General features: G+C 30.9%; 1 protein-coding gene across 3 annotated transcripts in view; it reads left to right on the top strand.

The window, feature by feature from the left end:
• Window positions 1–20,684, top strand: part of LOC122710953 (protein doublesex) — a 90,489-nt gene extending 69,805 nt beyond the window's left edge. For all 3 annotated transcript variants that reach the window (XM_043929220.1, XM_043929222.1, XM_043929219.1), the window contains exons 6-7: window positions 5,347–5,614; window positions 18,199–20,684. The gene's annotated coding sequence lies outside the window, so the exon portion shown is untranslated. The remainder of the gene's footprint in view (window positions 1–5,346; window positions 5,615–18,198) is intronic.
• The last annotated feature ends 1,702 nt before the right edge of the window (window positions 20,685–22,386 follow it).

The raw sequence follows: 22,386 nt of genomic DNA, 5'->3' as shown, positions 1-22,386 counted from the left end.
ACGATAATAACTCAAATATATATCTCTTGCTCATTGTCCAACAATGTCTTCAAGGCAGAAGAGTCAGTAAGTTGATAAGTAAGGAGATGTATTTTAACGTATAATTAGAAGGCGCACTCTAGAATTACGATTCATTCTGGTAGCACTGAATCACGATCGATGGACGGACGGCCGATTATTTTTCATCGAGGACTTAATTATGAATTATCGTTCGCCCAATAAATAATTTAAATGAACGATAAGAGTGCAACAGTCGCGACGCCAGACCAGAATCAACTAACGAACGCGTGTATGCGAAGCAACCGCTATTAAATATAATTTACGAGTCGAGCAGCATTTTTATGCCCGGCTTTAGAGGATGTCAGATTCATCTGGCCGACCCAGAGTTTCGAATAAACCATTCGAGAAGCACCGGCGAATGGAATGGTGTGTGGAGGACAAACTGGAGAAGAACGAACTTTTGTCCTGATTCGATGTTGAAATTAAGGGTTTTAACGAAAAAGGGGTAAATATTATGATATTGTTAGAATTTTTAGCTTTTTCGAGTCGTTGGAGAAAATAATTAATGGTAAATATAATAAATTTAATAGTAAATATAATAAATAATACATTATTATTCTATTCTTTGCATTGCGATTTTAAATCTTGTCAAAATTGTGCAACATCTTGTCTTTTCAATTTTTATTCAGTATTCGGAATAATATTATGAAGTTATCTAAGATTTAATTTTAGAAAAAATAATTTTTTTTAAAAAATTAGATGCTTAAATTGACGTTAGTTGAAATAAGTATGATTAATATAACGAGTCTACATCAGAAATCTGTAGGATAAAAGTTTACAGTCCTCGTAATCCAGTGACGTACTCCAATATCTCAAGTGGTAGAACATATATTATGTATTAGAATGAAATTTTTTTTATTATTTATAATTTCTAATAGGAAATAGAAATAATACATAAGTTGTTAAAATTTCAGTTTGATTGATCTAAGAAAAGTTGCAAGAAAAATAATTTAGACACGTATAATTATTGGTCTTCAAGATTAATTATTTGTAAGCAAATTTTTATAACTTGAAAATTCATTCAATAATATTAGCAATATCTTTTAAATCATGTTTGAATTAAAGAAAAACTAAAGATACAAAAAATGCAAATTATATTTATTCTGATAAATCTAATTTTAATAATTTTTATATTTTTATATTATGTAAGATATATTTGGTAAATTACAAAATATTATCTGGCTGCAGAAATTTAATTCTACGATCCTTTCTTGTTCACTTCACCAGTGATTTTATAAAGTTATTTATAGTTTGTTTGATTTGCTTCTCATGAAGGGTGTGGTAGAATCTCCCATTCAAATTTTCTTGCTCACTTATTCAAGTCATTGTGGTATGAGTATGCTTATCATTATCGGTGATAGAATGCACCTTTCTGTTCGCTATATTTATTTAATTTTCAATTTTTTTATTAAATTTCATATTGATATTCCTCAATGTCGCATTATAATGTATAATTTATTTTCTTTAAATTCTCTCTTTGGAAAAATCGATATTTTTTATTTAATATTTTCATATAACATTCATTTAACAGAAAGAGAATAAATAAAGAAAGATATAATTGAAATTATATTTAAAAACAATCTTAAAGTTCAGCATATTTAAATATAAAAAATATAAAGATAGCAATTTTATTATTTATTTAAATTATGCATTTATGCCAAATTTAACTCAGTAACATTATGCAGATGAAACTGCACTATGTTATTCAAGGTCTTTTTTATCTTGGTACACACAACCTGTATTATGCAGCTCAGTTTTCAACTTCTCGATTATGTGGTTTCGATCAATTCTCTCTTTTCCCAATTGCAAATTTTTATTCAATTTTTTAAAATATTAATTGCTTTTTTTAGATAAATTCTATCGAATAAGCAAGGCTTAAAATTTATTTTCTGAATTTTTTTTATATAATTATTAATTAAATTAAAATTTGTATACTTATAGTAAAATATAAATTTTAAAATAAACTGTATTTTTATGTATTATTATATTTATATGCATTATAAATCAAAATAATATCAGTAACGAAATACTTAATGTTAATTTTTTTAATATTAATGAGATAAATTATAAATATGTTTTAAAGAATAAAAGTGAATGAAAATTCTTTTATTTGCCAAAATAAACGATTATAAATGATCTATTAAATTGAAAATTAACTTTCATTAGTTAGAATACAAAGAAATACAAAATTTTTATGATAATTATTTGAATTCAGAATAAATTCTGAATATATTTATGTATTATAATTAATTATTTTTATTTTCCTCACTTGTAAATTTCTTCTTCGTTGTATTAAATATTATTTTAGTAAAAAGATTAATATTGAGTAAGATAAAAAGATATAATTTATAAACAAAATTGTATCAAAAGCATATCTAGCCTATGAAAATATATTATATATATTAAATTGTGTTACACTGAAATTCTAATAGATGTCTCTAGTCTTCTGTAAAACGATAGAAAGTAGTGAATGTCGTTTCTGATCAGACATCTATACTAATAGTAAGTACTTACTTGTTGTAAAACCATACAATAATGACATTGAAACAAAAGACAAAATCATAATTAAAATAGGAAAAAAAAATTATCTTCTATTTCAAGATAAAATGATAAGAAATATTATATAAAAATTAAATGAAAAATATTATTTAAATACATATTGAAAAATCATTTGCTTTTCTGTTTATCTATCTATTCTTTTAAATTAAATTATTATTATTATATTCATTTATATTTATTATTTTAAATTATTTTGCCTCTTTTTTTCTTTACTCCTAAAAATTTAATCAATCATACGAAAAAAAAAAGCAAATAAGAAAAAACAAATTTTTCTTATAGAAAGTTCATATCAAAATGTACCAAAAGCAACAAAAACCTGTTTATAGCAAAGAAAGTAAAAGAAATTTAGTCGTAACCATGCCAATACGTTTGGGCTCCGAGAAAACTTAATAATCAGGACAAAAAAAGAAGAAAAAAAAAAATTGATCCAATCGATTTCACCGGCGCATCGTAATCGGCCCAGAAATATTGAAATCTGACAGGAAGCTCGATGACTCACCAAGATCCACTAACCGCAGAGCCTTGAGGAACGCAAAATGAAAAGAATCTTCCAACGTTCGACCACATCGTGTTGAATATTTTTCATTTTCTGCAAATCTTTTTTGCTCGCCAATCGCATCGTGATCAAAGCGGCGATTAATTGTGCGTCCAATCGTTCATTTTGTTAACGAAGATAGGATAAGAAAAGATCAAAAGTCTAATGAATCTTGTACTTATATACTATCAGTATTAAAAATTTGAAGTTTCTCTTCTATATTTATATATTGAGAGTTTTGTTAATATTCATATTCATTTGCAATTAATCCTTTCGTTACAAAAGGCAGCAAAATTTTTACATCTTCAAATATTAGATGGAAGCAAGGATAATTTATTTAATTATATTTAAATAATAATCGTAATGATGAAAGAATTGAATAGATAATTCGTTAGAAAAAACAAATATTCGAACATGTAGAAATATATATTATAATATTAATTTAATTTCAATAATATTTTCCAATATTATATTCTCTAATATTTCAAAACATTTTTTTCAAATATTATTCTGTATTTCTGGACTACATTACAATTAATTATAATATAAATAAAAATATAAATACTTATATAAAATTCCAACATAAAATATTTAGATAAAGAAAGATTCCATGAAAATACATGAGAAAGACACTCTCTTTCTCTAAATTTATCGGTTCTACGAAACGTGTACGATGAGTGTACATAATCTGTTAATTACCTTGACTGATATGAAAATGACTATACTTAAAAAAAAAGAACGGCAATTAAGCAAATGAGCACGAAACCACTTATACGAGGTAAACAAGGTCTTTCGAAGTTTCTGTGTGAAACTACCGTGTACAACTGAAAGGATTACCGTATAAGGGCAAGAAAAATATTCTCCTTTACTTATCAACATACGGAATTACTACGTATAATCCTCTCTTAGATATGATATATTTAAAATTAACACGCTTCTTTATTTTTAATGTATAAATTCGCTTTTTCTTTTTTATTTTTATTTTATGAAATGTATACGTATGAATATATAATTATATATGAATATTCCATCAAAATCACATCCAGTCACGCTTCCATTCCCTCAAAATGTAATCCTTCAAGCAGTGCACGATATATACATACGTATTATAGAAACCACGCCTTGAGAATCGGCCATTTTGATGCATGAATTCCTATTGGCTATAAACCGGCTGAATTTAGGGTGCTTTGTTCCTATAATCCCCTTCGGGATGATCTCTCTCGTGGCTTATATCCATGCGTCGAGAACGACGGTTCGATTGATAACAGCAATTCCCACCCATCTCATGCTAGTTTCCTCTCAATAACGTAGCCATTTTGTCGATGAACGTATTTATATGATGTTACTTTATTTTCTGCCTACTTGATATTCAAAAAAACATTGATAATTGCTGAGGCATTTTTATAACAATCGTGTCTGGATACGATGGAGAAAAAGATAATGATCACGAAGGCGATGTTAATTGATCTTTTCGTTCGTATATTCGTTTATTACTCATACGTGTGTATATAACGTTTAGTTATGGAAATTTAATTTGTATTTATGATATAGGGATATATATAATACTTATATGGACTCGAGATATAATTGCCAGTGTAACTTAATTACAAGACACGTATAATTTAGTGTGTTACTTACGAGCCAACCAGTAACCAAACTGATAGGATTGATGAGTATTAATATATCTATGTATAATTTAGTTTGACATTATTCATTTATTCATTATATAGATATTTTGTTAAAAAAGTTTTCCCCTTAATTTTCCCTTATTTATAATTTTTTAATTCTAAGTAAATTAAAGAAATAAAAGTCAAATATAAAATTCTACAAAGAAAATACAAGTAAAATTATATACATTTTTTTCATATTCTTATATCGTTATTAGAATTATAATATTATCTAATATTCTTTTAAATATAATATACGTAAATAATATTTTGATCACATTTATATTACAATTATTATAAACTATACATATATTTATAAATTGATTTATAGATAAATTCTCATATTAATCATCTTTGTAATTCATCTCTTAATTCATCATTAATATCCAATAATATTAATGGAATCATTTGTTTCGTTAATTTTTACATAGCTTTTATTTATTTCGTCTCTAATAAAATTGTACAATAGCAGAGATCATGAAAAATAATCTAATGTTGAATTTATTTGTTTGTTTCCCTCAACAGCTAGCAACGAAATCCGTAACATGCACTTCTTGAAAGCAATCAGAATGTCCCAACCTAGTCGTGCGTTCCGCTGCACCGCGGCATGTGCTGCACCCACGGGGCCGCCAACGGGACCTCCGACATACGAGGGTGATGTGCCCTTCATAGGGGTTGGACCACCCCCGAATCCCATCCATTTCAGGCCGTTTCTTCATCCCGAGAATGCTCATATACCGGCTACGAGACTACCGTCCAGCCCAGATGGTCCTCCGAAACATACGTAGCCTCAGTAAGTCTTTTTTATCATAATTTCATGTACAAGCTTTGCACACAGATCTCAATTCTAGTATCAGTCATTAAAATTATTCATATAAATAATTTTTTAAAAGTTTTATTTCGATAGAACAATTTTTTTCGATCGATCTTTTGTCTTTTGAATTAGAAAGTTTTTGTGGTCTATATTTTTAAAGATTTTTGTATTTAAAAAAAAAAGTGAAATAAACTCTTTGATTACATAGATGAACGTGATTTATCATAGAATTTATTTGTCATCAGAAACTAGAATCGTGATATTTTAATTTTGTTTTAAAAATTTATAATAAATGATTCTTATTGGATTTTTAAAAAAGATATTATTTATGGGATGACTTAATATTTCTATTAATGCAATCGTGAGCAGTTATCTCAATAATTGGAATTAACAGAAATATAATAGTATTAGTATCCATTAGAACGGGTTCTGTTTGCATAGTTTGCATAGTTTTAACCTTTAGAGTATACAGGATATCTATTCTAAGTGGCCAATGCTTATTTAACAAGATAAAATTTTTATAAATTATATCAGATAAATAATCATACACAAATTTTTAAACAATTTCTGCCATGATATATAATATAATGTTCATTATTTGAATTTAAAAAAAACTTTGGAGAGTAAATATGTTAAAATTTATTGGCATTCAAAAATATCTAAAGAAATTTAAATTTGCAATACAAAATTTAACAATCGAAATGATCAAAATACATTCATAAAGATTTTTTCATTCTTTATCTATATCTTCTATATAAAATAAAAAATCTCAAATAAATATTATTTTTTGAAATTGTACGTCTATGTGATAGAAGTCATAATAAACAATATCAATAGTTGAAGAAACTAATACGAATTTCCGGCGGAAATCTGGGGATTAGTTTTCATTTTAAGACGTAATAATCTATTTCACTTTTCTCGCTCCTTCACTATTCTCTCTTTCTCCCCTGACACCCTTCTTTCGTCTGGAACGTTCGAAGCCAAAGTCGTAATCGCAAATCCGGCACACATAAAACAGATTCTAACCTATAAAATGCCATTCCATTCGAAAGCCAGTTGGACCGCAACACTTAGAACCAGCAAGGTATGTTTCCTTTTTCCATTTCTCTCTTCTTTTTCCTGATTTTACGTTCGTTCTTTCAAGAAGTTATTTATTTAACAATTTTCACGATTCTTCTAAACTTCTTCTCCTCCCCCTCTCCCAAACAATGTTCTATCGAATTTAAACACTGATTAAAAAATCTTATACGAAATGAATCGTACAATGATACAAATACAATGATTATTAAAAATTATATATATCAGCATATTTATATTTTTTACTTTATATAAATATACGAAAAATCATAAAGTTTCATTTCAGAAATAAAAGATGTATCGTAAAATATCTTGATATATCTAGATGTTTCTTTAAAACAGTAAAACTTATTCCATCCAAACAACAAAACTTTTTAACATCATTCGTCTCAGAATCATACTACGTACTTTTATTTTCCACGCAATTTAGAAAAGAAATACACGCTGAGTTTCTTAATGACAAATTAAATATTAGAATATTCTAATATTTAAAAATGCAATTCAATTTGCAATGAATTTAAATGAAGAATGTCGATTCTTCTAATTTATCGAGTAAATAATATCTCATTATTCCATACCATAATTAAATGCAATTGATCTTTCATTAAATTCAATTCTGTGAAACTCTATTTCACAAATTTTTAAAGACAGCTAAGAATATACGAAGAGAAATTTCGAAGAGACAGAATCAAACCGCGAAATTATGCTTATTTACTCTATCCGTTCCTAGCAAGGAATTTTTGAAGCGATTTTTGAGACCAATTTCATCAAAGCGGCCGCTTCCTATGAACCTCCGCTCCACACGGGAGTTTAAAGGTACGATCTCGGTTTTAACGATGACGACACCATAAAGAATCGAATTTACGAGTCGTCCGGCCACCCCTCGTTGGGTGATTACCTCCACTTTGTCGGGATTCTTGGCTGATCGTTTCCCTTCCATTTTCGATGGAATGTGTTCCATGATGAGAAATTGTAAAATCGTTTCTACTGTCGACAATTATATATAATTATATAATGTACAATTGTTTCTTGAGAAATTTTGGAGACCATTGGTATTCATAATTTTAAATTGATTTATTCAGTTTCCTTTTCGTATCTCATGAGACTTATGCTTTAATTATTATTCTTCTTCTTCTTCTTTTTAATTTTAATGGCGATGATTCATAGAAGAAGAAAATATAGACGAAATGGGAAACTATTACAAGAATAGTACTGTGACAATGATATTTGACAATTGTATGTATTTATGAATAAATTTTGATTTTTATTCTTCATAATATTAATCACATTAATATTAAAGTTATTTCACACAGTATATTATTCATAAGAAAAGGAAAATATTTAGTTTATATATACTATTATACGGAAATGTATGTACTTACGTCTTACTTACTAGAAAATTTCTTTGTCCCTGCAACTCGGTATAATTACTTTAAGAAATAGAAATAAAAAATTTATACAGCATTTAGAATATAGAATATAGAATGGCGGTGCAAACGAAGAGAAGTTAGGATGACGTTGTACCCGCCATAGAAATGGTGAATCATGTCCGCCAAACAAGAGTATCGTTGGACTGTGGCCAAGTTTAAAGCCCTAACGATGCTACTTCACCGAAAGATTTTGCAGGGAGATACGATAGGTCAATCTCGTCTCGTTTATAAATGACATTGATGCTTTGTTTAAAGAGGGTACAGAGTCAATAAATTCGCTGCTATAAAAGATATAACCAAGCTGGCATCTTCTTCCGGAATGCGAGATATACAAAACAAAAAGAAAAGGCGACGTTATCTGCATCCTAATTGAGAATCGAAGTAATGCTCCTTTTCATATTGCCAAATTTGCAGTAACTTTTATTTTTTCAAGTTTTATTTATAAATGTTAGAAGCAGAAATGATTAAAATTTGTTTTTGGAAATGCAGTTATAATATATACATTGTATTTCTAGAGAAATTCAAGAAATTTAGATCAGAAAATTTCAATTTTTTCGATAAATATTTTTTCGATAAATATTTTCGAAATTTATTTTCTAAGAAATTTTAATTATCTTTGATACATTTTATAAATTTCTGTGGGAGCAAAACGTCCCGATTACCATCCAGTAAATATATTTCTTACACAGATTATCATATCATTGTAATACAATTTCAAAATCTTGATCTTTGACATACGTGTATACGTCATCATACATCATAGATATATCGTATGCATATACATTCGAATACATGCATACGTAATAGAAACCTGTTTTCTAAGATATTCGATTTATCATATGATCGTGTAAAGAAACATGAAAAAAAGATATTTTCCAAGATAACCGGTCGATAATAGCATTCGATCAGAAATTGCGGGGAAAGAGAATCACTTCTGTTTTCTGTAGCTGGCGGCATCAATGTTATCAGATGGGGTCCCTCGAATTTAACGGCGGTCGTAAACGCGGTTTGCTTTACAGCTCGCGATATTTTTTCCTCCCCTTTTCCCTCCTCATATCACGTCCTCTCTGTCCTCTATCCGTTCTTTTCTCTATCCGTCATCGCGGAGTCGTATACGAAGCCGTGCATCCCCCTCACTCCCAACTTATTTTACTCGAGCCGCAGTAAACTGGCGGAGTTTATGTGACAGACACTAGCCAAGTCGAAATCATCTCGCGAATCACGGAACAAGCACGGTTTCCCCCGCGAGGACACGCCGGAACTCGTGGATCCTGTCTTTGACCCGCTCGTAAACGCTTCAGACGATTTCAAGGAACAATGAAAAGAATTGTCTTTGAGAGAGTGCGTTGACCATCGATCCTGTGTTCCAAAGAGTGTCGTGATTTTATATACTATGTTTTTGGGCTAGGTCAGTTTCTTTTTGCGCGAAAAATTTTATAGAAGTATAATAATAATAATAATATAGATTGAATTGTTATTAATTTTCCAACTGCTGTGACTTTATTGAAAAGTAGTTGTATAATAATCTTCGTGGGATTGTTTTAAAGATCGAACCCTCTATTTTCATATTTGTAAGTTAAATTTCTTTGAAAATTATTTTAGGAATAAGATGATTTTTCTCTTGAAAGAAAATTCATAATCACCACTGAATTTGAAAATTGAAATTCTTCTCTTATTCCCTTTAACTATACGATTTCTTTTTATTTTTTTTAATTAAGAATAGATTGATAATGATTCAAACACTCATTGTATATATACAAAGTGTTAAATATATTTATGAACGATTTTTGGAAGATTTTATTATTTTTATTTTCCGTGCAAGAACTTTCACGCAATAAATAAAATAGTAATAAACTTTTTACGTAACTTTTTTTTATATAAGCACCATCAAACATATCAAGCGTGTTTTAACATTTTTAGTTTCTCGTATATTTTTATTGAAGGAAATATAAGTTACAATATTATGCTTACCATTAATAGAATAAATATTGCATTATCTACATATCTTCTGTCTTGCATCTCTTACGTTTTACAATCGATCATTATAAATATTTGAAATATTTATAATTCACGTATCTTTCCCTTCGATATTAACGAGGCACAGGGACGATAAATTTTTAATGACGATCAAAAAGAAGAATCCGATACCGATAGTTAGTAATCCAAAACGAAACGATATCATCGATTTCGAGGAAGGAAAATTTTATTGGCAGTATAAATTCCCTCCCATAATTTAAACAAGCAAGCTAAGGATTTACAACTGGACGCGTAGAAAATAATCCTGTAAACGAGTTTAAGGGGTGATTGCACGTTGCTATGGCAAACGAAACAGCTAATATATTTTGCCCAGTATAAGTGTGCGACAATAAAGATCTAATCGTTCTGTGAACATTACGGGATAAAGCTGCGCTGTGGGTGTGTATTTTTTTTTTTTTTTTTTTTTTTTTTTTTTGCGTACACGTATCGTAAAAACGCGCAGATTTATGCCTCGATTCTCGATGAATACGTCTAACGACGTCGCAGGATATTCATTACGATCGTTAAATACCATAGAATCGATTTTTCAATTCGGTATACGACTGTGCATCGAGTCTTTTCGTGTTTTGTTGCATTGTAAGAGTGGCAGAAGTAAGAATGTTAAATATTTTCATGTTTTGTTGCGTTTTACTGCATCACGAGAGAAAATTCTCGTAACGAAAAATTTTTGAAGCGTTAAATTTTATGATGAAAAGATTGCTTGTTTTATAAGAGAAGGGGCAGGAAAAAAAAGAAAGGATTTTTAAAAATTGTAGAAATTAAATTGAAACTTGAAATTTTACGTTCGATGCGAAATAATAAATTTATCTATCATTTCGTTTAGAAAGGAATGAGAGATGCAATGATATGAATAACTGCGCATTCGATAATGAGTGAAAATTGCAAATAAATTATACTCTATAATTTTTTGTCCAATTAAAAACATTAACCTTTTCAACATTTTAATTATTAAAAAAATTATAATTATTAAAAATCCCTTTGATTATTTTCTATTTACAAAAGAACTTCTATTTACAAAAGAAAGCACATCCTGAAAAAACTGAATATATTGACGTTGAAAATTATTTCAATTTCTATCATCGTTCTTGGAAAATTTAACTGAACGAAGAACAGGGAAAACAAAATGAAAAATAAAGGAAAGGAGGGGGGAAAAAAAAGGGAAGAAAAGGAGACAAACGTAAGACCTTGACGACGATCGTCGGCCTTATTCTACAAGTATGAAGGTGCAACTTCCAAGACAAAGCAATAATTAACAGTAGCTAAGTGCATGAGCCGACACCGAGTTTTTCTTCATCTTCGTTATTTTTGCCTCTTCCACGTATGTAGCGTATACCCGAAGAATCAAAGAACATTAAACGATGTAACAGTCCCGATTCCGCTGGTAAAAGGAGTTTTAGTACTTTCTAACCACAGTCTTGGGCTACAATTAAACCCCCATAAAACCTCGTCATAACTTTTTTAAAAGCCACCGACCACTCTCCTGTGCATATCCAGCTCCCTTCGTTTACTCGGCAAAAACCACGTTATATTGCATCCTTAATGAAGCCTCGAGACGTTACCGGTACCGACGTCTTTCGTTCGATTCTAAACTGTTTGTTTTGATTTAGCCCCTCTTCTATCGTTCTATCGTTCTATAATAATATTTACGAAATGTCGAATGCGCAATACGGGAGTAATAGCGATTCGGCTGCGTAACATGTAAGTTGTCTTAAAATCACTCCAAACGATTTATAATTATTGATTATAATTTTAAGAAAATTGTTAATTTTTAATAAATATTTATGTAACGTGATATATTGTAAATTAATATAAATTAATATTTTTTTGTAGTTTTCAATTTGTCGTTAAAATATTATAAATATCGTGCAATTTATAGAATAAGTGATAGAATAATGGTAAAAAAATATATTAAATTCTTGGAATAGGAAAGAATAGTTCTTTTAAACTATTCATTTTCGTTATAGTAATTAATCAGAGGCTAATAAAATAACGATTTGCATTATGTTAAAGAATATTCTACGTTAAAATTAGAAACGCATAAATAAATTATCGGACAAACAAAGATTCTCTTTTATACTTTCATTAATATTTCTTCTTTTAATCATTTTTTAACCGATTAATCGTAGAACAATAATCAATAATTTAGTCTCTACATATCTTATAATAAATTTTTATCTTTAACGATAAAAATCAAAAGAAAATTTCAAGAGATCACAATCATTCGATTTCGATTTCAATCTCATATCTAGTTGTCTTGCATTTATTTGTTGATTTAATCGAATAGATTATTTCGAACAAAAATTTCATTCCAATTTTCTCTGTCTTCGAGCCAATTCTTCTAGATCTCGAAACAGACAGCGAACACACAGTGACGTGACGCGAAAGGGAGATAGCGATTGGTTAAGGGACGTTGTAAGAGGACGGAGAAGAAGAAGGTTGAAGAAAGTTGAACTGACAACCAGCCGTGCTTCGAGGCTTTGGCGTCGACTGACGTTTACAGCTCGGATCGGTTGACCTAGCGCCATAGTAAAACTTGAGAAGAAATACAAGCGAATTCTCCATCGACAATTAAAGTCATACACGCGAAAATACAACCAAACTTCTATGAAATACGACGTCTGTTGAGCCGAAGTTACAATTACCAAGGTCCATCCAAGATGCGTGTTTCGTTAATGAAAATATTTCCATCGATCATCCTTCGTGGTGGAATTCCGAAGAAAAGATACGGTTTGATTACGATTATTTCTCGTTACAATTTCTGTCGTTGCTGTTAATAGTTCTTTCGATTTTCCATTTTCGAGAATAACAGAAAGAAATTTTTGATCGATGATTTGTTTTTGATAATTTGTTGAGTTTGAATTATTAAAGAATCTAGAATTTTTTATCGTTACTGGATTGCTTAGAGATCTTAAAATGTAGAAAGATTGTATAAGTTCACGTTGTGTATTGCTTAGAGAAAGAAAAGGAAATTCGATTGAATTTTTGATTTGAAAGACAAGGAAAGCATGAACGTAAGTATAAAATATTACGATAAATGTAATATGATTTTTAAAATAATAAGTGAATAGCTTTTATGCTTTATTAAATTTTAAAAGATAAGAATCATTTGACACAATATTACAATTTCTTTTATGCAACAATTTTATTGCATATTTGTGTATACAAAATCTTTAAAGGATATTTTTATGCCAAAGAATTAAATTATAACAGAAAAAAATTTTAATTTTTTTTTTTAAGTTTCTCATAAATTGCAAGAATTTATTTTTAAAAATTTTAGAATAGAATATCATCAATCAAGAAATGTACAGGTTGTTAATATATTCGTAGAACTGAGCTAGAGGCCAAAACAAACACAAAGATTAATATACAAAAATATCGGTCAAGGTTTATTTATTAAGTTATAAACAATTTAAATTTGAATTGGATAAAGTGAGATAGAGACAGAGTGATCTTACTCTATCTTCATCTCGCTTCGTCTAACGCAGATTTCAATTGCGTTATATTTATAACTTATTGATCAAATAATATACCAACTTTTGTGTTTATTTTGGCCTCTAAAACGGATTCTCTAAAAATGTTCCATGAATATATTAACATCTTGTACAAAAAATATATAAAATTTTAGTTTCATGTAAAATTGAAAAAGAAAATAAATAAAAGAATAGACTTTAGATTTAGATTTTAAAAAAAAATACACGTTCATGACTTAAATTCAATAATTAAATATTTATATTAAAATACAAAGTAAGATCAAAAAATCAAATTTGAATCTTTAATAAATAGAAATCGATGATAATAGTTACATTTTAGTTAAATATTATTTCAAACATTTGCATTTTACGGTCTTTCATCCTTTTTATACAAAGACAAAAGTGAGAATTCGGGAAGCACTTACCACTGGACAATAAACTTCCACCCACCACAATCACTATTTCCATTTCAGTTATGTGCTTGAACGTTTCCTTCTCTTTCCTTCTTTCTTATAAATCCTCCTATTTACATTCGCTTCATTTTTCCTCATATCGATGTCTTTAGATCATCCTGTAATGTCTTTTTTTATTTAAATAGCTCAATCTTTTATCTCTCAACTATCAATCTTTTTTATCATCAATTTTGTTCTCTAAAGTAAACATTGTTGCCGTCAAAATTTCAAAGTAAAGAATCAAGCCAAATTAAAGCGTAAACTTTTACACACTTTTTTTTTCTTTATTTCTCTGTCCATTGACAAAAAGATACAATATTGTCTTGTTAGTATCTTTATTGTGTCATTTTTAACTTCTTCAACGTTTCTAACGACACGTCGTTAAAGAAGGAAAAAAAAAAAAAAAAAAAAGAAAAAGAAAAAGTTATATAGCCCGTGTCTTTCTCCGTGGAACGCGTACCTTAATAAAACCGCTTAAAAATATGGCGAGTGAAAAAGAAAGAAGAAAAGGGACCGATGGATAAAAAAGGAATTGAAGTCTTAAAAGGAATCCGACTATGGTATTCCTAGCGTTTCGCAACTGCAAAGAAGTGGAAAGGGAGAAGAGGCAAAAAGGAAGAAAGATTTCACGTGTATCATTGCACTAAGTAAAGTAATGAAAACGAATCGTAAAGTTACGGGGACAAATTTGTGGAGAAGAACGGAACTCGAAGTATGTCGCGAACGTACGTGTAATGTTATATCGTGATATCAATCATAAATATTAAGAGACTTCGATTTGTAATAATCGTCAAGATATTTCAATTAATTAGATAAATTTGTATATTTTATACAGGCGTTTAATTTTAAAAAGTATACAGTTTTATAGTGGAAAATTTTAGAAAACCAAACGTGAAATTTTTATTATTTGTCCTTTTATATCGTTTCTTTATAATTTGTTGTTACGTAACAATTTTGAACATTGAATTATTTCAATTTATCAATAGGATCACATTATTTCTCATCTTTATTATTATTCTTCTATTTGCAAAAATAATTTGAGAAATCAATTCGTATACAGAATTAATTTTTATTAAAAAAAAAAAAGTACATTTACACTTTTACACGTACATTCGTATATAATCGAGAGCGGATATTGAAATTTAATAAAAATAGAAAGAAATTTTCCATTACGACTTAGTTTCACTCCACGTTAAAATTATATTCCTTCCCAGCCACTTGTATCACCCCTATATACTTTAATCACTCTATAGAATCACGAGAAACGGAGAACAAGTCCCACTAAATAACAGCGGCCATACGTCAAAATTTGAGTATTTTATGAGCCGCAACGGTCGACCGGGTTCCAAAGAAAGACACGCGATTTTCTGAACGCAGAAGCTTCCTGGAAGGACCGCGGGATTGTTAGACGGAAGACGATGGTTAACGCGTACCCTGCTTCACATATTTATTTTCGGCATCTTTATGCACGATCACGAATTGGTTTTAAGGATCCACTCGTTGGACACGGTCAGGGCTATCGAACGTACATGGACGCAGATTAAGACAGGTCTTTATGAAGAGGGGTGGAGGACATTCGAAACGTCTACGAAAATCTTTCCAGGCGTCTATCCGACAGGGATACGGGGTCGGTCTTTATCGCCGCGATGCTTTTCCAACCGTAAGTACGTTATACGTCGACGAGACTCGTTTTACGACCTGGCCAAGTTTTAGTGCCGAACGAGGTTCCGCTTCGCTAGGATTTTCTGACTTTAACCTTTACTCCATTCCTTCCCTGTGGATATTTACGCGGATGCCGCCGATCTACGGGGCTGAATCATTGTGCGAATATGATTCGTCAAGGTTTATAAAAAATTATTGAATGAATGGATTTCTCGTTATGGATAGACGTGTGGAAATATTTTATCGATCATCGATAGAAAGAAATCGAAGATGAATGGCGGTTTTTTTTTATCTTTGCCGAATTGTTATCCTTTTTTTTTTTTTTTTTTAATTTGTGACTTCCTTTTTTTATTACGTTTGTATAAAAAGAAAGTTAATTGTGATTTTTAAAAATATAATTATTTTGAAGTTTTATCCAAACGAGATATATTATTATTTATCCAAAATTTTTATTTCTTTTTTTTTTTTTTTTTATTATGCACGCATAAAATTTTATTTGTATTATTATTAGTTTCTGCATATTTCCTTAATAGTAAAATTATTTCATAAAGGAAATAATGGAAACAATTTCATGTTTTATGAAGCATAAAAAAATGATTCATGGATATAAATAATCAAGCATTCAATTAAAATGTTTCATAAAAAACGGAAGTTCCGATATTAATTAAGAGTAGAAAACAGTGGAAGCGAGTAATTAATCGAGTTACACATGGAAATATCTTTCGAAGCAGAATATTACTCGATGCATTCATTTCTCTTTATGAGATCTTTACATACAAATCGAAATTAATACTATCGCGAAACACTGCTGATTTTAATCAATTTTCTCCTATAAATTATTGCAAAATTATTTAGGAGTTATTAAAATTCTTTCTTAATTCAACCATTCAACTTCAAGATTATAAAATTACGAAACATGATATATATTACAAGCATTATTCTTTAATTATTCATCTTAATTTAAATTTATTATAATTCATCTTTTTGTACAGTTGAAAATCTCAATTACTTACAAAATCATCGACAGAAGGTATCCAACATCGACTCGATCAAATCTTCTTGCCTTTTCGCGCCATTAAGATATGAAAACCCAAACCAGATAGAAGAAAGACAAATGAAGCCCAAATGCGTCCCGATAATACGTATATCCCATAATCTATATCCCATCCATCGGTGTGTGATGCACCTTGAGGAGGAACCATCGTGTCTAGACTTCCGAAAAAGTCAGCAACGACCCTCTGCCGCCGTGGTGGAGCAGGAAACCGGGTCTGGCCGGGTGAATGGCGGGTGGGTGCTCGTATGAAAACTAAGTCCGGGTTTCATTTGACTGGCTTTACGAGGGAGACATAAAATGGATTTTACTGTCGGCTAGTTCGCCAGTCTCGAGTTGGTAACATTGCTTTAGCGAGCATAATACAGCCCCTTGCCTTCCCTCTCTTTCACCTCCTGTTCTTCCTCTTTCGTCACTCCTCCTCTTCTTCTCTTTCTCTTCCGGTTTCACTATTCTTTTTTTCCTCTCCTCCTCATCACGACGTTTCGTTGTCGTGTTCAAACGCACGCGTTTTTCTCTCCTTTCCCTCCCTCGCCCTTTCTCCTCCCCATTCTCTGTCTCTTCCTTTCCGACTGTGTTCATCAGTCAGAGGGTCCTTAAAGTCTTCGTGACAAGTTTCCGCTGGAAATTTTTCGAGCATGAGAAATGTCTCTGCCGGTGGATTTAATATCCGCTGGATAAGACGGCGTGCTGGTCGTTAACGCTACCTTTAGATCCGCTTCCTGTTCTGTTTTGGAAACGGTTGCACCCCTTGCGAATCGTCTCTTCCTCGGTTAACAGACGCCATTAAACTTGTCTTTAATCCTACATCGCCGTTTAATGGCCTCCTGTTTGGACAAAACTTATAGATATATTAATTTACGATATTGATCTTCTTCTTTTTTATTTTATTCTATCGTTGTTGTTTCTTCTACACAATATGCAAAATATATCGATATTGATGGTATAAGGAAATCAATTGAAATAAATTTTTTCATTCGAGAATTGATTTCGAAAATTTTCCATGTATATTTTGATTACATGCATGGAACAATTATACTCTCTGGATTAAATTTTTACGAATGTATTTTGCATTTTTCGAATATCTTTGGTTTTACAATTGCGAAAGATTTTTATCATTTTAAGAATAAACTTTTGATTGAAGATCGAGAAATGACAAATTCGATAATCACGATATTAGATTACAATCATTTATAATCAAAATAATAAAAAATAATATATAACAATATATATTTGTTTGCACAATAATTTACTTACTAATATTGTTAGTGAATTAATAAAAAATAAATGAATCAATAACAAGCGAAAAATATTTTGAAAAAAATTCTTTTTTTAAAATGTAACACAGTTGATTAACTCCAGGTGAACTTTTTTCTGATTCCAGATCGATTATTCGACCATTCAATGAAGTAAAATATATGGAAGAACAGGTCAAACCCAAAGAGAAATGATTATATCGAAGAAAGAAAGAAAAAGAAGAAGCGGAAGGCCCAAAAAATAATGGGAAAGAAGTTTCGTTACGGAGCGTTTCATTCTGATCGTCATTCTCTTGAAACAATACTTCTTTCCTCGAAACTTGGGTGGCGCGAAAAATTAAAATTAAATTTAAAATTAAATCGTGACGTTATATACATTTTTGGAAAAAGTATTCCTCTCTTGTACCGTTACTTGTGACGATATCGATACTTTGTGACCACTATTGTGACCAGTTTACCTGTTAAATCAACGAAACAATCGATTTATTAGATCGATTAAACGATTAAATTTTTCTCACTAACTGTTTCTGAGAAAGATGTTTCTGAGAAAATGTTGAAAATATACGATTAAGAAAGAACATGTGTCGTTCACGGCCGATTCACAAAGAGATAGGGAGATAGATCGATGCTCCCTCAATGTGAAAATAACAGTGTTGCGATTCAAACCCGTGTTCCGAACACAAAAGGAATCTGCCGGTTTAAAAAAAAACGAGAGGAAGGGAGAGAGAAAGATACAAAGTGCATTGTGTTCTACAGCCTTCCTTCAGTTTTATTCCTCTTCTTCCTCTTCTTCTTCTTCTTCTTCTTTTTTTTCCTAGACTCACCAAGAGAGGAACAACAGAAACATGAAAGTTTTTTGCGAGTGGATCGTGGGATACCGAGGTTCATGGACAACATGTACCTCGGGCATCCCTCGTCCTTGCACGTCCTTCGGTTCGCTGATCGAATCTGCCACCTTCACTTGTTCCTTCTCTCCTTCTTCCTTTTTTCCTCATCCTCTCTCGTTTCTCTTCGCGGTCTCCTCCTTTTTGTCCATTTTCATCCTTCAATTTGTTCCTTTCATTAAATACATTTCCTCTTCTCTCCCTTTTTCCTTTTTTTCTTCGTTTCTTTTTTTAGAATATTCTCTTTTTCTCTCTTTCTCTCTTCCTCTCCCTTTTTCCCCCGATTTCGCAACGCGTTGTTAAAGCACGAAACGAGAGATTCAAGATAGAACTCGTTCGTAAAGAATACGATAGCCGACCAGTTGTTTAATCGCACGTGAACGAGATCGCTCAACAATCTTTTCGAGTATCGTCGTGTGTTGTAAACCCGGCCGTGTATGTATAACCGCCGACGGCTCTTTTCGGCTGAGCTACTTTGAAAACCCTTAGTCATGTTCAATTTTGCTCTCGTGGTTTTTGCTCCTTTCTAAAGGAACGTGATTCCAGTCTGTCTGCGGTGAGGATGACAAGCGCGTCGATGATCACGCTTCTCTTCTTTGTTATACGTGGAGGAAGCGCGATTTCGTGGAATATCCCTTATTATTATTATTATTAATTTGTAACATGGAATTTCGAGGCATAAGAGATCCCTCTCGAGACTAATTTCGTATAACAATTCTTGATACCGTGCGACGAGTTGGTTCACGCGTATTCAGATGAGCCACGATCGTGGGAACGTGTGATGCGAATAGGACACGTTAAGAAGATTGAACGCAGCGATTCAAAGATAATAACGCGGAGAATGACGTCGAGGGAAATGTGCGATGAGATCGATCGAGAAATTTCATCGAATTTCATCATTTAGATGCGTGCGTTAATTGTACGCTTGTGTATATCATATATATATATATGTAGTGTTGTACGTGTCTCGGAAGAAGTCGTGTGAAACGCAGGTTTTCTATTGGTTATTTCGAGCAGACCGAATCAATTAAAATTGGAATTTCTAATTGATCAACAAGCCTCACAAGTTTCTGTAAGTGAAATCGTCCGTCCCACGTGACTTCTTGTAAAGCATACACGGTAGTACATATTAAGATTTCATTTTTCCAACGAATTCTCTTGCCCTGTGTCGAAACATTGTGATTTATTCGATTTATTATTCAACGAACGTCGTCGACACATCTTGAACTGATGTATTCCTGGCTGATCAGAGTAATACACCGCATAGAACGAGAGAATTCAAATAATTGATCGAACCGTTTTAGATATTGAACATGATTTCGATTTGTTGGAATAACTTCGCCAGTTCCTTCGCTCGATTCCATGCACACGAACTCTTGTTATATTAAATCAAATTTTCGGACGGATCCGCGCGAAACTGGTTCAATTAACACTGACCAGAACTTATCGTTCTTGCCAATTACGTTACGTTATTTAATGTTACAGATCACACATGTGTTGTATCGCGAAATAATAGACGCCTGCAAATGTTATTGCATCCATAATGCAATTAATTGTATCTATAATATTTGCACTTGTGCAAACGCGTGTCGTAAAATACACACGTGAAATTCTGCAAAAAAATCCTTATTGCAAGACGTAAACAGAGAAATGTTTGTTTAAAAAACTGATTTCGTCCTCTGACAAATTAATTTTCAAATAAGAATACCGAGGTTTGTATCTTTACGCTATTTCATTCTAACTTTATTCTCTGTCGCCTGATTTTGTCTCTCCTTCTTTCTCTCCCAATCTTCGCCTCTTCTTTTCTCGTCCGCTTTGCTTCTTTCCACCCTTTTTTTCTTTTCTTTTTTCTTTTTTTAATCGTATGAACACCTTCCAAGCAAAACTCCAATATCGAAACACGATTGATTGTTACCTAAGATATTCTTGTAACGAGCATGCAATCACTAGTGTGCAACATCAGCCTGCATTTCATTTGCACGCCATTGGCTGCCCCTTCATTGTATCCACAAAAACAGACCAATTTGGTTACGCGAAGAAATTGCACTCTTCTTGTTCATGATTATTGAGAAAACGGAAGTTGATCTTCGGTATATTTTGACCAAACGAAATAGCTACATACCGTGCGCGAATACAGGGAATGATGAGGCGATTAATGATCGCGATTGCGAGAATCGATACGCGATACACGTGCATCTACCTGTAAAATTATGCCACGAACCAATCAAGAAAGTTGTTTCGTGACTGTTCTAAGGGAAATGACACGCATGGTGCACGCTCGAGGTTAAGAAGAACAGAATCCCTCGCCTTCTCATGCGAGTAATTTATGGGTAGAGCGATTCGCTGCTCAAATGATATGGCGGATCGAGTGGAAACCGATAAAGATATTCGAGAAATGTCTTTATTCGATCATTTTTTTTTTTTTAAATTAATATTAGGGATGAGATACTCGAGCCCCCAAACTTTGAAGCCTCGAAACTTTTTATTATAAAATTTTTTGTGACTCGAAACTCAGATGTAGGATAATTCTTATAATGATAAACTTAACTTATGAAAATTTGTGTAAAGAAAATTTAATTTTTTACGAAACCAATGAAATAATCGCGATTGTTGGCTGTTGGTTGATTATGAAACTGAGTTTCGAGAATTGTAGAAATCAAAATTTGTTATAAATTTTAATTTTTGACGAAAAGGAAAAAAGGAGACGTGTAAATATTCAAATGGAAATCGGGTTTGGAAGTCTTCATCTCCAATTAATAAATGTATGAAGAAATTATTGACGTGTGAAAGATGCAATAGAAGAATCGTGCGATCGATTTGTAAGGTGTCGGTATTATTACTCGTTTTTTTTTTTAAATTGCTTGTTGGCAATTATAATATTTTCAGAATAATTATTCTAATGTAAAAAAAATTCTGTGTGATAGGATGATTATTAAACAGAACACTATTTGGAAGGTCGAGTACAGAGATTCCTCTAATAAATCTTATGTGATTCTGAATCCTTGAGATGACTGTATTACGATGGCATTGAGTCCTCTAGATAAGAAAAATAATTAAAAATTACGAAGGTGATTATTTTGTGATAAGAAAGTGTATGTAGGTTAATTTTTCTTTTCTTTTTCTGTTTTTTTTTCTTTTTTTTTTTTTTACATAGATAATATTTCCTATTTTCGTTCAAAACGAATCTACATGAAGCTTAATCTAAATGTTTATAAAGTTTTGGATAAAAATATAATTCTTTATAAAAACTTCAAATTACTTAAAAATTTATTCGTTCAAAATTTGTCTAATTTGCAAATTTGTTTGGAAAAAAAAAGAAAAATAAATTCGAAAACTGAGATAAATTATTATATTATACTTCAATGCATATTATAAAAATTATTATTGTCCAGTAAACTTTTTCTTCGAATTAAAAAAAAATTCTTATTATTA

This window comes from Apis laboriosa, unplaced genomic scaffold (genome assembly GCF_014066325.1).
Source record: "Apis laboriosa isolate Shangri-la unplaced genomic scaffold, ASM1406632v1 scaffold167_cov148, whole genome shotgun sequence".
NCBI classification, from domain to species: Eukaryota; Metazoa; Arthropoda; class Insecta; order Hymenoptera; family Apidae; genus Apis; species Apis laboriosa.
The sequence above is the reverse complement of the archived record's forward strand: the minus strand, read 5'-3'. Positions and strand labels throughout refer to the sequence as shown.